General features: G+C 37.7%; 1 long non-coding RNA gene across 2 annotated transcripts; it reads right to left on the bottom strand.

The window, feature by feature from the left end:
• Window positions 1–1,579: 1,579 nt before the first annotated feature.
• Window positions 1,580–15,034, bottom strand: LOC122194351. Of its 2 annotated transcripts, XR_006183118.1 has the most exons (5): window positions 14,960–15,034; window positions 6,116–6,289; window positions 5,516–5,723; window positions 3,362–3,489; window positions 1,580–1,679 (listed from the first exon to the last, which is right to left on the bottom strand). It is a non-coding gene; the product is annotated as an uncharacterized LOC122194351 (long non-coding RNA). The 2 variants fall into 2 exon arrangements; XR_006183119.1 differs by lacking the exon at window positions 6,116–6,289.
• Between the last annotated feature and the right edge of the window lie 846 nt (window positions 15,035–15,880).

Below are 15,880 nucleotides of genomic sequence, written 5' to 3'. Positions count from 1 at the left end.
GCAAAGATGGGACATTTACCCATATCCTGGGCTCACTTATGAGACTCCAGCGGAGTGAATCTCCAGAAGAGATACTTCCCCAGTGGTAGTCAGCTCTTAAATGGGTCTAGAAGAGGTGGAGCAAAGATCCACTCCTTCCAGCAGCACAGGTGAATTGCCTTCACCTGTGCTCCTGTGGCCGACTCATTGCTCACCTCAGGTGATCAATCAGGGGTTCAGGCTGTGATTCAGCAGTTCCCATTACAGATGTATTAAGAAGCGCTACCTATCAGATACTACAAGTTAAATTGGTGGAAGATCAAGCAGTTTGCGTATGAGCAAGCACTGAGTATCTAAAAGTATGCACAAAAATTACGAAAGCAGACTGAGGAGGTGTACGTGCCAGCAAAGGAGACTTGGAGCTATGCTTTGGCTTTATGTTCAATTGCATACATGCAAAGCAGAATTTCTCTTCATATCCAACACATGAGCAATATTATCCCTGTGTGAACCTCTGGGTAACATTTATAGTTTGCTCATTGGATCACTTAGATAAAGAACTCTGTCACTTTGTCACATCGGCATTAACTTGAGCCACAGGAATTGAGCTAGATGACTAAGGATGCCCATTAACTTTTGAGCCAAACCGCAATACAGTCACTCCCGCTTCCCCAGAGAAAAATGCCAAAATCCTCATCGATTTCAGTGGGGATAGGCGTTTCCCTGAGCAGACATTTCTGCACTGCAGAGGGATTGTGCCAGACTGTCTGTACTAAGGAGTCTCCATACGTTCTCTGTTCACATGAAAGCAAGCAAGCAATGTGGGAAAGTATTATCTGTTCACGTAACGAGTAAAAGAAGGTGCACATCTAGACTCAAAAAGTGAAGACAAATCACGAAAGACATAACGTGTCTAAACAAGAAAAAGGACAGAGAGCAGGAAGACCTATGTCCTGTGTTTAACAGGCGCTTCGTGTTCCTTCCTCTCAAGCAGAGAGACTTTTAGACATGCTGTACCATCTGAAGTCCTTCACTTCTTCCTTCCAACACTGTGTCAGTTTTGGTTGTAAAGCCCCACCACACAATCACCCTTTTCAATGTAACTTATGATTATTGTCTCCAATTCTTTCTGTACGTTAATAGATGAATGCTTCCATAAAGAAACAAATTGTGCAGCCCCGGCAGCTCAGTGCTGTGGAGATCATGGAGGAAAAAATTGAAGAAAACAGAGAAAACGTGAATAGTTTTAGACTCAAAGGCCTTAATTAACAATGTATGAAAGGGACATTAACTCAAATATTAAAAATAATCTACTTATATACAAATCTTTGGTGATTGCCATTAATTGGCATAGAACGCATAAGCTTTCAGAAAGGCTTGTGTTATCCTGTAAGGTAGTAGCAGAATCGTGGGCAAGAAAACGAACCTGAGAGAAGTACAGTCCCTTCTTGAGATGCTGCAATAGCATTCTCACATCATAGCACACGTAAAAAAAAAAATTGAACATCACATTAAAAAAAAGACTCAGAAGACTGCAAATATTACTGTAAGTAATATAAGAGAAAGTAAAACTTCATTTGTTCGTTCATCTCACCATTCTTTAAAACAACCTGAAAGACAACAGCAGAATTACAGACAGTCCCAAGTTGGGAGAGACTTGTAAGGTTCATTGAGGCCACCTCCGACTCCATACAGCATGACTGACAAAAAAGAAAATAAAGAACAGAAATCAGAAAAATCATGTCAATATGAAAACCTCATTAATTAAGTTGTATGATAGTATTTGGAAATGAGAACGAGTTCAATTACTTCAACCACAGAACAAAGAAGGAGGAGAAAGAAGAATTTTGTACTTAAAAAAAAACCAACACTGAAGACAAGCAAAGTGCCTTATCTTCTTTGTCATTTAGGATTTGAATCTCCTAAAATTTAATTTACATCCTGTCTGATTTATATTCCGGAATAGTTGCTAATCAGACAAAACTGTTCCACTTTCTATGAGAGCTGAGAATAGGGCTTGATATCCAGTGGATATCAAACTATAGATTCATTTTCATTTTCTGTCTGACACTCTAAATATTTGAACAACTTGAGCAGGAGTGGCAGAGGGATGCACCCTAGAATACTAATTGCCTTTGAACATTCATTACAAATTGGTCAGTTGTTTGGGAATTCATTTAGAAAGCATGAAAGGTGGATGTTTAAGTTATTCATTAATAAGGATGGTGAGAAAGGAAGCTGGCTTCCACATTGAAGAGGTTTTTTTGCTAGTCTAAAAACCTAAAGTTATTTCTAAATGCAGAACTTAGTGAATATAACCTTAAGAAGAATTTAGGAACATGCAAACTGCAAGAAAGGGCAGCCTGTATAAGAAAGAATAAGTAAATTGTATGTGGATCCTGATCTTTGTGAAAGAACATTTGAAATGTAGTCGTGTATGCATACACAAACATTCTGTAATTTAGATGCGCTAAGTACGCTTTCATTCAGAAAACAAAGTCCATCTCACATAGAAGCAAAGACTAGAATTAAATTAAATTAAAGAAGGAAAACAAAAACTTGATATTGACAAAAGGGAATAATTTTAAGTTACTCAAATTATACAGGTCTTAAGTTGGCATTATTCTGTACAGTCTTGCAACTCTTTGGTAGCTACATCCATTTTTGAAGATGCCAACATTAGATTCTTAGTCCTAAGGTCTTTTTGCAGTGCTCAGTGCAGATGAGCTGCGCTGTTTGCACTCTAAATTTTCATTTCATTATAATCAGGCATTCAAAAAGCTCCAGCTGCTAGACAATGTAAGAGAGCATGGCATTCATAAAGCTGCAATTCTGTATTAGTGGTCTTGAAGAATTGAAAACCTGACCCAGGAGTATGTCAAAACAGGAAACTGGAGGGATTTCTTTCTGTCACTGTGCCATATGTGCATGATTTCACATTTAGGAAATGATCAGCTTCAAGACAATCCCCCTTCTGGAATGTGATTTTTCTAGTGCTTCTAGTTTTTGTGTATGAGAGAAGATGGGAAGAAAATCAAAGTGTTTAAAAGACAAAGGAAAATAAAATGAAAACTTACTTAGCAGCAATAACTACAAACAAAAAGGTTATTTTTAAATCTGCAGGACTAAACAATCACTCCCACGATATAATGAAATCCAGAAAATATACCAAAAACCTAGAGAAGGAATTAGCTGTGAATGCAGTGAAAGTTGAAGAAGATGCCTTGAACATCTTAGCAAGTAGCTTCAAGTCAGGAGAAAGTTACTTAACAGAGGAAACATGCAATTATTTTCAGTTCTCTCCTTCCATTGGATTAAACAATAACAACAAAATTGCCATGGACTGTATTAAGTTATTAAGTGAATGACAAACTTCACTTACCTTAGATTATTGACTCAGATCCCATATCCTTCTCTTTCTCCATAAAACTGGCAGGCCTACTCTGACAGTAGGCTGTGTTAGGCATTTGCATTATTATGCAGTTGCCTCTTTAAAGTTTTGTTTTCTTGCTGTTGGGAAAAATATTCATGCAAAGTCTTGCATCAGAGATAAGGCTGATTTTCCCTGCATCCAGGTTCACTGTTCACTACACACAGCATCATAGAAAATCAGCTGCTGGTGTATGTAATTACAGTCATGCACAATAGATATGCCACAACAACAATTTTGCTTGTTTCTTTACCATATTAATATGGGAGTCATTGGCAGTCAAGCAGAAGACATTTGTCTTGAATTGAAATGAAAAGAGGTCATCTAGTAAAATCCATATACAAGAATTTAACAAAAGACTACTAAAGAAAAAAGTCTTTTAAGAAATAAAAAAAACACTCATTAATTTAGAATTTATCTCACAAAGATGAAAGGATATTGCCAAATAAGATTGAAACGCTGTTTAGCAATTAAACTTTACGTTTTTTAATATAATACTTTTAGGTACATAAAAAGCTTCGTAATAGATAAAAAACAACAATACTATTTATTATTACCTTCTCACAAAAATTAAAAAATAAAAAATAAATTTCTTCAAGCAAAATACATTTAGTTGAGTGAACTGATTTTTTTTAGTTAAACACTGTCCACTTTGGACAAGTAAAGACTGGTAGTTTCCTATCTTGGCTAAGTATCCACAAACCAGACCTTTGTAACAGGATGATCTGTCTTCCAAGAACTAGAACAGCAGTCTTCTCTATATGGGATAAATAATGGCTCCTCACATTCATTCACACTTGCTATTTTCAGTCAGAAATTCAGACTTTTCCCAACATCTTTAAATTTCAGTCAGAAGTACTACTGACAGATGTTGGATACAATTTCAGACCTCCTGGATTGTTAGTTACTGTTTGACAACTTCTAAGCCAAAACGTTCATCTGCTGATGGTATTCAGATATGCATGAACAGGTTTTTCTGTCAACAACACACTAACTCAAATCCTTACTTTTTGTTTTTCACAAAAATCTTTGTGCTTTGTGGGAATTTTCCTAACTCCTGCTGTCTACTTGCTACCAAAGGATGTTGAGATGCACAAACCCAACTGCCATTACCTGATAGTTTCAGGGTCGTATTTTTTTTCTCCCCACTTGTTTGTCATTTTTTAATGTAAAGACTTGTAAACTTAGTGCTGTTTTGTCCTCATTGTATAATCATAACAGCTCTTCTCTTGAGCACTGAAAAATGCAATTTTATCTCCTCTCTCCTCTCCTCTGGCACAAATGTACACAGATGTGCACACGCAAAACTATTTTGTTAAGGCTTACAACTGCCTGCATTGACACTTTTCGCAGAAGTGCATGCTAACAAACAGTCTGATAAGCAATGACTTGTGATTGCAGCAGCAGCATGTAAGGCAGTGACAGCTCTGAAGTCTGAAGTATTAATTGAAAATATGCATTCAAAAGATCCAAACTTCCAAAAAAAGTGACAGTTGCTGTGTTGACAGCAATTGATACAGTGCTACGCTTATCATCAGAACAGGCTAAACAGCAGGATTTCCAGTTCATTAGACTTTTTTTTTTTTTTTTTTTCCAAGCTCTCCAGTAAATAACCCTTTCTGTCAGTTGGCGACATGGAATATCTGCCCATTTCACTGCTAATAGCAAAAGCAAAAAGCAATTAAAACGTTACCTGGACCGTGCCACAGGCTGTGTCAGCAGACCGAGACAATCAACCCCCTTCAGACCCCAACTATCCAAGTAATACTCTGTTGACAGAGCTTATTGATAGCAACGAGTGGGCCAAAATCCACCAAAGAACTACATCTTGCTCCTCGCCTTACTCTATTCAAGTATACATCATGTCCTCACCTTCTTCTCCCTTTGCATTTCCCCAGTACAGCTTTGTCCAAAGTAGAAATCGCATACTGTTGCTGAAGCTACGCACTACTGCAAGCATCTAGGAAAGTATCTAGGGACTATCTGGTGTCTATCTGAACCATCAAGCTTCAATTTTAGATCCTCTGGTTTCTTACAAACTACTCACATGCCACAGTTCTGGCACCCAGGCATGACAAAGTACCAAATATCAAGATTTTTTCTCACCTCTTTTTTCCTCTGGGTCACCTTTCTCATCAGAGGGTCTGTCATGTGCAGGCCGTGGAGATAGATCTGCCACTTGCGTCACTCTTCTGATGTCAGAAACCTTCCTAGTTTGCACCCTGCATTGGCAGCAGAGCTTTTCATACTATGCGTTAGGCCCAACAACGGGGCTTGCTCTTCCTAATTTCCATTGGGTTTCAGTGTTTAAGCCCTGAGGAAAAAAAAAAAAAAAAAAAAAAAAAAAAGGAGCTGAAAAAAATCATGGGTGGATGCTGCATTAAGTATGAAATCAGCTGTCGTGCTGGAGATGACTGGAAGGCCATCTTTTAAACCCAACTAGAAGTTGTTGCTCGGAAGGTTTGCCAGACTCTCCATGTAAGATACACTTTCTCAGCTACTTCAATTTTTCTTTTCACTTATGTATCTTCATCTGACTTCTGGTAAAAATGTGAATTCTTATTCCCAATGCAGCTCTGAGCTGCTCATCAGTCAGCAGTAATTGTCACCACTAGAATTTGCACACATATAGCAATAGGAGAGAATGGAAGTTACAAGACCTATTTCTTTCCATCAAAAACCACTGTCAGTGCATCATTTGCACACCTTGGCTGGATTCTCACGGCCTGGAAAGGCTGTGTCACAGCTGTCATTAGCATGTTGGAGAACAAGCAGTGCTCACATAAGCATTCTGACAAGCGGCCTCTTCTGCAAACACCAATCAATTGCCTTCCCTGTTGTAATTCAGATTCCTCCAGCCTTGGCAGCAGATATGTAATCCTGTAGATGAGGAATACAAATGGCTGCATAAGATGTAGTGTAATAAAAGAAAATAATAGTCGGTGTAAGAAGCATTCTCAGGTACTCTCTGCAGTCACACTGGGGAAGCTAACTGAACAGACAGAAGGTCCCCTACCGTCTTTCACATGTGATAATGCAAATCAAATATGAGGCGTGCATCAATTTATCTTTTGAGAAAAACAAGGAAAGAAAGGTGTTAGTAATATTTCACCATAAACTCTCCAAAATCAAGAAGCACCAAAGCTAAGATGCATTCTCAATATCCAACAGACAGCCACATTTATGTATTTTAAGTGTTTAGTCTCAAGATTATTTCAATATTTGTATGAACTTATTGCACCGTATATTTCGTTCAAAATACTACCTAAACTGTCTACAAGAACGGCATTAAATACAGGATCTGAAATCTGCCTTCATGCATTTCATGCTTCTGAATTATTGTCTCACCTTATTGTAGTAAATATGTACAAGAAGATGTCAAGAAATAATATACGGAGGCTAAGGAAACAAAACAGTGCCTACAGAGATGTTCAGCGCAATGGATTAAATGATCCAGAACAAGGCTGGCATATAGAATTTAACTCTGAAATAAGAACGTTCTATATATTATTCCCTCTGTCAAAATACTGTATTTCTCAAAGGAATCACAGCTCAAACTTAGAGATGAAAAAGAAGAGATGCTTCAATCCATTAAATTGTTGTTATTATGAAATTGAGGCATTATTATGAAAATGTTTGTAGTAGGTAGAGCTAATGCTCTGTCCTTTGAAATTTTTTAACGTGGCTTTGAATGTAAAAGTCTGTGATCTGTACTAACTTGAATCCTTCTTTTTGAAAATAATTTTATAGGGGTCTCGGTATTCCCTCTATAAATGGGAATTTTAGAGGCATAGACAGTGTGCAAAATAGTTTGTCACGCTAAGAAAATAACCGGTGCCAGGATGCATAAGGACAGTGGACATGACCACCTCTGCTCTCAAAGAATTTGCATAGTTGCACAGTTTTGCTTGGGATAGGGAGTATTTTTCCAAATAAGCAGACGTGGTTCAAGAATTAACACAAGGCCAGGATTATCATCCAATTTCAAATTGAGGCAGTTATCCCTCTCTGAAGGCTGCAAGTGTAAAAGCATAGACAAGAGCATTGCCAGACAGTGAACCCCAATAAATATGCTAAAATAGGCATAAATATATGTACACACAGACAATAAAACAGTTTTCTATGTTGTATCCAATTGCTAGAAAATTATGTAAACGCTAAAGCCAATAACATTATTCTCAAGCACATTTTGTTGGGCACTGTCAAGTACCTACAGTCATCTACATAATCATAAGATGATGATACAAATGCCTCTTCCCTGCGCAGTATACATCACACTGTAGTATTATTCTACTAATTATCGAATTTATTAAAAATCAAGGGGCTCCTTCAGCATGGTTCAGGCATCTCCTCTGGCATATCAATGACACATCCACTCAACCTGGAATAGTAGACTTTATTGATTATGGCAATTTACGAGTAATTAAAACAAAAATTGTAAACCTGTTCCTTTACCAGTGCAAACACCGCATGTGTGTGCTACAGTTTTTGTTGTGTCCTGCCATTCTAATATTATCCAAGATGGGAAAAATGACGGAAAACAAGGGGAAGTTTAAAGCACAAGGTAACAACACTTCCAGTAGTTGCAGGCTGCGAGCAGATCATCACAGAATAGTTACAGAATCACCAAGGCTGGAAAAGACCTGCAAGATCATCCAGTCCAACCACGCACCTATTACCAATAGTTCTCACTAAACCATATCCCTCAACACAAAATCCAAACATTCCTTGAACACCTCCAGGGTCGGTGACTCCACCACCACCCTGGGCAGCCCATTCCAGTACCTGACCATTCTTTCAGAAAAGTAGTATTTCTTAACGTCCAGCCTAAATCTCTGTTGGCTCAGCTCGAAGCCATTCCCTCTAGCTCTATCACCAGTTACACGAGAGAAGAGCCTGACCCCCAGCTCACTACAACCTCCCTACAGGTAGTTATAGAGAGCAATAAGGTAACCCCTGAGCCTCCTCTTCATCATTCTCAGAAAAATGAAATCCCATCTCCAGAACATGAAAGCTGTGTAAGAAGCTATTCTTTGTCATTTCCGTATGAGTCAAAAGTCACCAAAATGTGCAGTGCCAATCAGCAGGACTATTTACATATTTGAATGTAAATTTGCTGAACAGAATAAGCCTGTAACAGGAAAAGATTAAATCACATATTCTGATAGTATTCATTATGAGAGTTGGATTGAAAACGTATATGTGCACATAGCAACGTATGTTACACACAGCTCACACTGAAATAGGGTTGCCTCCTTCTCCTTAGATTGTTAATACCATCAAATATTTGCATGTGAATTAAACATATTCCAATAACTATTCAATATGGTTCAAAATATCACTACCACTTAGATGCATTAGTATTAACATCTGTATGCTAACAGCATAAAATTTTAGTTGGTTCCTCATGACCCATAGCAATGCAAGCTGTTTCCTTCGCCAGTGAAAAACACTTTCAATTTTTGTCATTTGATGAAGTCCCACAGACTAAAACAACACACGTTTGTTCTCTGCATTGAAGAGGCTTCAGATTACTATATTCAGATCCCAAAAGCATAGCGTTTGCTTTTAGCCACAGGAAGAGTCTCAGGCTACACTGCAGATGTCCTTAGAAAATTCTGGGTAACAATACAGTTTCTGTCTGTAACTTCTAGGCCAAACTTGGTTCTCATTTACATGCATACGTGCACTTGCAAAGAACAACACACCAATGTTTTCACAACTCAGTTTGTACATACCATTGTTTCCCAACAGATAAAATTTTCACTGGTTAAAATGAAGTATTATTGCCCGCAAGCTAAAGGTAGGAATTCAACCTATGAATCAAATGGTCATTTTTCTTCTTTTTGATAGTACGTTTACTAGGCAGTTCCAAGATGTAATCTCAACTTTATGGCAGATGCCACACAAATAATTTCAGCTGAATAATAGTAACTTCCTCCTAATTTTCAAGTTGGTTTAAACAATAAACAATATAATTAATTATATGCATAGGTATATATATATATATATATACACACACACACAGATACACACACAAGGAATAGCCATTTATGCCAGATTCAATGCAATGCACTGAAATCTACAACGCATCGCTGAAAACAAAGCTGCTGTCTGATGCATATGAATGCAGGATAAGCGTGTAGATAATTTCATACCTACCTTACCAGAAACCATGCATAACCTCATCCTTTCATGGAGACATGAAGAAATGGGGCTGATACAAGGAAATCACTTGCTATTCTGGAGATCTCATTTGCAGTCACGTTCTCAAATATATTTGCCCCCCCAAATAGGCCTTGATGGAGGTTACTATTCATGTATTCATATACCTTCTAAGATTAATATGCACACACAGGTGTGTTGAAAGTGCAGCACAGAGGCCCAGGGGCATGTTAAAGTCATAAGTATTTACCTGCTCAAATACGCACGCAAACCTGCTCCTACAGGATATTTCAAATGGAATGCATATATAAGACAAGTAGATACTTACAGGTTTCTTCAACTTGAACAAATCCACATACTAGTTTCTGATCTTAATTTTTGGTGTTATTTAAATAGCATATCAGACATTAGATCCACAGGGTTATTGAACAAGTTCTAATGAAAATGCCTATAACTTTTTTGCTTTTTGGCACCATAAGCAATGGACAACCGTAAAATGTAGGTAGCATATTTATGAAGTATAGAACTAGAGGAAATTTTTCTTGATAAATCAGTTTTCCTCTGAAAAATACACATTTGACTAAATTATGTTTTGCAGAAACATATTGTTTCCAGAGCAATTCAACAAAACTGTCAAAACTTAATTTCAATTTTTTACCACAGATAGATAAAACATTTTTAAGTGAGTTAACATGGATTTCTACATCCACCTGTATAGCCCTAACATCTCAAGAGAACATATTCTTCTTACAATTGGGTTCAGGCTGCTCCTGGAGTGCACTGACAACGACTTTCTAGTTCAGGACAGATCCACCAGAGGTGCAACTTTGCCGGACCTGGTGCTGATCAACATGGAAGAGTTTATTATAGAAGTTAATATCAGAGGCAGCCTGGGCTGCAGCACCCTGGATGAGTTTGTGTTCTTAATGTGGGCCTGGCAAATATTGGAGGCAGGACCTTGAAATTCAGGAGAGCATCCTTCAGGTCAGTTAAGGAATTGCTGGATCAGATCCCCTGGGAAACCAGAGTGAATAAGAGAGGACCCGCTGGGCAAACTGAGGGGAATAAAGGAGAAACATAAGCAGTGGAAGTAGATACGGGTGGCCTGGAAACAATGTAGGGATGCTGTTTGGATGTGCAGCAACGGGATCAGGAAAGCTAAGATAACTAAGATAAGGGATGTGAAAAACAAGGCTTTCTTTAGCTATATTAGGCAGAAGAGAAATGCAAAGGAGAGTATATTTCCACTGATAACTGAAAAGGGAGAGCTGACCTCCAACATGGAGAAGCTCCGTTAATCAACACGTTGGGCTTGTTTAGCTTGGAAAAAGAAGATCCTGGGGACACCTCATTGTGGCCTACCAGAACTCAAAGGAAGCTTACAAGCAGGAGTGGGATTGACTTTTCACACGGTCTCACAGCGATAGGACAAGTGGGAATGGCTTTAAACTAACAGAGGGGAGATTTTGGTTAGATGTTAGAAGTAATTCATTGCTAAGGGAGCAATGAAGCCCTGGCAGCGCTGTCCAGAGCTGTGGGTGCCCCATCCCTGGAGGAGCCTGAGGGTAGGTTGGATAGGAACCAGGCAGCCTGAGCTGGTAGGGGGCAGCCCTGCCCACAGCTGCTGTTAGAACTGAGTGATCTTTAGGGACCCTTCCAATCAAAGCCATTTTGTGATTCTACAATTCTGTGATCATCATTAAACTAAATGCTCTACTTTTAAGAATTATTGGTAACGGAGACCGTAATACTTGCATCAGAATTTAGGAAGTTTCTGCAGCGTAGACTTTTCATCCTGACACATTTTATAAGTGGATTTATTTATAATAAGTCTATGAAACAAATGCATGCAGAAACACATTTCTGAATTTATTACTTCATTTAGTTAAGCTTCAGTAAGGTTGCCGAGGTAAAGCTAATATCAGGACATGGCATACGGTACAGGCTTTCCAGATTTTTCTAAGCAATAAAAATAAATCATAGAAATGTTTCTTGCTGTGTTGTGAAGGCTTATGGGTAATTACCAGTGTGGCCATTCTCACAAACTTCAGTGTTTTAGGATTACTTCTATATTTCATATTTCTGTACTAACAGGCAGCAGCAATAAAAATGTGGAATCCAAAGAAAAATATAACAGTCCATAAAAAGAAATTGACATTATCAGTATTATTTGTGAAGCAGTCATACTTACGTGGAATTTTTCAAGTCTAAACTTGCTTTGGCTTTTTTTTTTTTGTTGTAGTTGTTGGCTTTTTTTGCTTTATTCTGTTTTCATTTCTAAACATTACAGAGATCCAGCCTTCCAGATCTACAACCTTCAGAGATCTTGTCACAGGACTGTGAATTTGGATCCAAACTACACGAAGAAAGATATAAATCCTATGTAGAAACCTCATTCCTACAACAATCCAGCAAAAAATTGAGACAGCTCTCTCTGTCTTGACCAAGCACCCATAAAGGAGAAGACTCTTTCTTTCTACATACCCATACAGAATCCTTTAATTTTTACCCTATTACCCCCCCCTTTTCGGAAAAAATAAAGACTTTTCAAACTTTCATAAGATGTCAAATTATGAAATCTTGCACTTCAATATAATGATAAATCAATCCAAGTTTTAAATATTGTCTGAAAATTTTTGAGCTGAAGACTTAAGCTCACTGCTAGAGGTTATCTTCATTTCTAATGCTATACTTATTTCAAGATGAACCAATAAGTTTTTCTGTTTGTATGCTGCTAAACACTCATCATAATATGTGGTTGTACTTTTAAGATCAAGAAGATTAGAACTATTTAAGGATACCCTATTTATCTTGCTGTCCTTGGAGACAAAGTTATCAGAAGTTATGGATGTCTGCAAATTATCAAAAGAAAAATGTATGTAATGAGAATTACAGCAAAGACATGTAATGAGTAAGGAAAAGCAATTTAAATTCAATAGAAAAAAAATTAGATTCCATAATGAAAGATGCTGTCATATTATATGATGATACTTTATAATAAAATGACAATATATTTTCATTACAGGAGTGATCTGGACTGGGAAGAAATGGAAAATGCTTAAGGAAAATACTGTATGAATGCGATGACTCACCAAGTTTCTTTTTGGATAAAGATATAAGCCAAACCCTTATGTAAAAACTGGCAGTTCTCTATTATTCTTTCAGAAGCGACATTAGATTTTAAAATTGATAAACTTACTCTTAGTTTCTCCAGTCCCTTTTCAAAAACTAGGAGGATTATAAGGAATCACTTATTATGTTTGCTCACTGCTTTTTCAGACTCTATTACTTGTCTATTTCTAAAAGCACAGATGATTAGGAAAACAGGCTATGTGTATTGTTTGTATGCTATCTCAGCACAAAGTACTGCTTGTGTGGAGTACTTATTTTTGAGCGTAATGTTTGTCTCTCTCTCTCTCTCTCTCTCTCTCTCTCTCACACACACACACACACACACACACACACACACACACACACACCACTGACCTCCCAAAAGTTGCATTAAGTTGTGAATGGGAAAACAGAAAACTGATAGCAAATTCTCTGGGCATGCTGGTAACAGGTTGAAGGTTGGACCAGATCATCTTACAGGTCTTTTCTAGCTTTAACGTTTCTATGAATGAGTATTTATAAAAGGCTTACTCCTACTATGATCAAAGGGCACACAAAGCCTGTGTTACATACGGGGCTCAAATCCACATGCAAACATCCTCTTGTAAACAGGAAATGTTGTCACTCATTTGAGCCACATTATCCTAGCATAAACTCACTGTCTACAACAACTTAATGATATAGGCAAAATACATTTTTTTTTTTTTTAAATAACTCCAGTCCTTTTTGAAGAAATTGCTCTTAAAAAGCTTAAATAGATGTTTAAATAAATGTCTTAATAGTGCAAGCGAGGATCAAAGAAGTCATACATTTTACCTCACATTTTACAGCATCCATGCTGTAGCTATTATGGACAAGAAGAAAAGCCTGGCCCTTTGGAGAGAAGCCTGTGTATTATGTGTTTTTAAAGGCAATGCTCACTGAAGAAATTCCCAGAGGCAAGTCATCAAAATACCTTGAAGTCTAGCTAACTTCAGATTATATTATCACTCTTCTCTTAGCTCAAGCTGATGAAAACCACGCAAATATTTATCTGTATGCAGAGAATACAGTTTTTTATGCTAATTATATTAGAAAAGTTTGCGTGTGAGCAGGCTAAGGAGAAACCTAAGAACCTTGCAGGCTTCTCAGCTGAGATGGTGTTCCAGATGAAGTTACAGAAAAGTTTGGAGTTAGAAGGGGGGAAAATGTGAAACAGGTACAAATATATATCTACATATTGAAATATATATATATATATATATACACATATATATATACACACATACATACATATCTTTCAGATCCCCAGGGACATGCTAATTAGTGTTTATTTAGGGCCTCGTGATTCAGCAAGAAAACACTTCTTTCAGAACGTGGCTGTATTTACCTGTTCCCCTCTATCTTCCCTCAGGGCAATAGAGAAATTAATTCTAAAGAAAAAGAGGAACGACAACTATTGCTAAATAATGATTTAATCTTATTTGTAATTCCATTTTAAATCTTCATCACATTAATTGATATTCTGGATGTGTTCTCTGAAGGTAATGCCTCTTATTTTACTATGCTGGCCAACAGTGTCAGAGGAAAACACTGGTGGGATGGCCATACAGGCTGAATCATCCTACGTGTATTCCATTACACTTTGTTGCTGTGCAACAGATGGAAGTAGAGGGGCAGTATGACAAAATACTGTCTAACACTGAAGTGTGTATGGAACCAAGGGATGCAACTTCCCACATAAAGGAAAAAATGGCCCCAGCCAACACTTCCTGACCACTTAGGGAAACCAGAGAACAAACAATAGATGTAAGCACAGTGAGCAGTGGGCGGTACACTTCACCAGGGGTGACAGTGACATGAAAGGTGAGCCACATTCTGGACGGCCATACCGATTTCCATGAGCACGGCACGTGGGCTCTTGTTCACCACAGGCAAAAATGCACAGCTAATGGTAGTGATCGTATTTTGTAGCTAAGAACTTGTTCTAATAGTGTCATTGCAGTCTTTCTATCTGTTGTAGTTTCCAGAAATAAATACAAAGAATTACTTTTAGAGCGAATTACACAGAATGTTAACAATACTGACAAGAAAAAAATATCTATATTCTGTGGTCTTCCTAAGACAACAGGGTTTGCTAATAACTTTGCAATGTGAAATGTTATGGTCCATGTCATGCAGGAGGTACTCTGATTCAGGAAAAAATAAAAAATAAAATAAAATAAAATCAGCATAAGCCTGCAGCCTTAAAAAACAAGGTTTTATAAATAAACAAACAACAAAGTAGTTTATTACCTTTCTCAGCAATTTGCAAATGAAAACTGCAGTTTGATCACAGATGTTGCGGGCACTGTTGAGGTACCAACCTGCTGAATTCACAGAAACAGTTTTAAGTGGTTTTGATCGCTAAGCAAAGTAGTCTGCAGATAAATAATTGGAGCCCTACCTCAAAGTTTAAGCAGAAGAACTAAAAGACATGGTCTGGGCTTTACTGCCTGCTGTGTTTCCTATTCATTTAAGGAACAAGAAGTGTAATTTGCTTCAGTATTTGTCTTTTTCAGTTACTGCTTTTTTATTTCACTGAAGCATAACTGTGAAACTAAAATATGTGTTTAGTAACCTGATATGGAAAAAAAAAAAAAAAAAAAAAATCAATCATGCTGCGATTATTTGTATGTTGTCAATGGGTTTATGGGCTGGTTCAGCCCAGTTCCGTGACTAGCGGGGCAGAGGGATTTCACAAAATCTGCACCTCCAGAAGAAAGGGAACAGGGGACCCCAAAATAATTAAAAACAGTGGCAACGATCTGAGAAGAAACAAACTAACTTCCTAAATATAGTATCGGAATGCAAGATAACACACCATAATACAATATAATTAGAATTGAAACTAATAAATCAAATATAATTAGAGAGAGAGAACGTCTGAAAGGTGGATAGGACATACCACAACGCTGAGGTGAGATGCGCAGTCCAGTTGAGCAGCAGGGAGACAGGAGGAGAGCTGACAAAGAGCATCAGGTCACCTTGCCAGGAGTTATATCTGCTTTCTATGACCGCAAAGTCCCCTGGGAAATGTAGTTCATCTTCTTTTCCAGGCACGTACCCAGAACTTGAGCATTGACAGTTAAGCTCCCAGCGCCCCACATGATGTTATGATGTGGAATATCGAAAACCAAAAATCACAAAATCATGACACCAGGTATATATATCTAA

Source organism: Lagopus leucura, unplaced genomic scaffold (genome assembly GCF_019238085.1).
Source record: "Lagopus leucura isolate 7727_CA_CO unplaced genomic scaffold, USGS_WTPT01 Super-Scaffold_73, whole genome shotgun sequence".
Taxonomy (NCBI): Eukaryota; Metazoa; Chordata; class Aves; order Galliformes; family Phasianidae; genus Lagopus; species Lagopus leucura.
The sequence above is the reverse complement of the archived record's forward strand: the minus strand, read 5'-3'. Positions and strand labels throughout refer to the sequence as shown.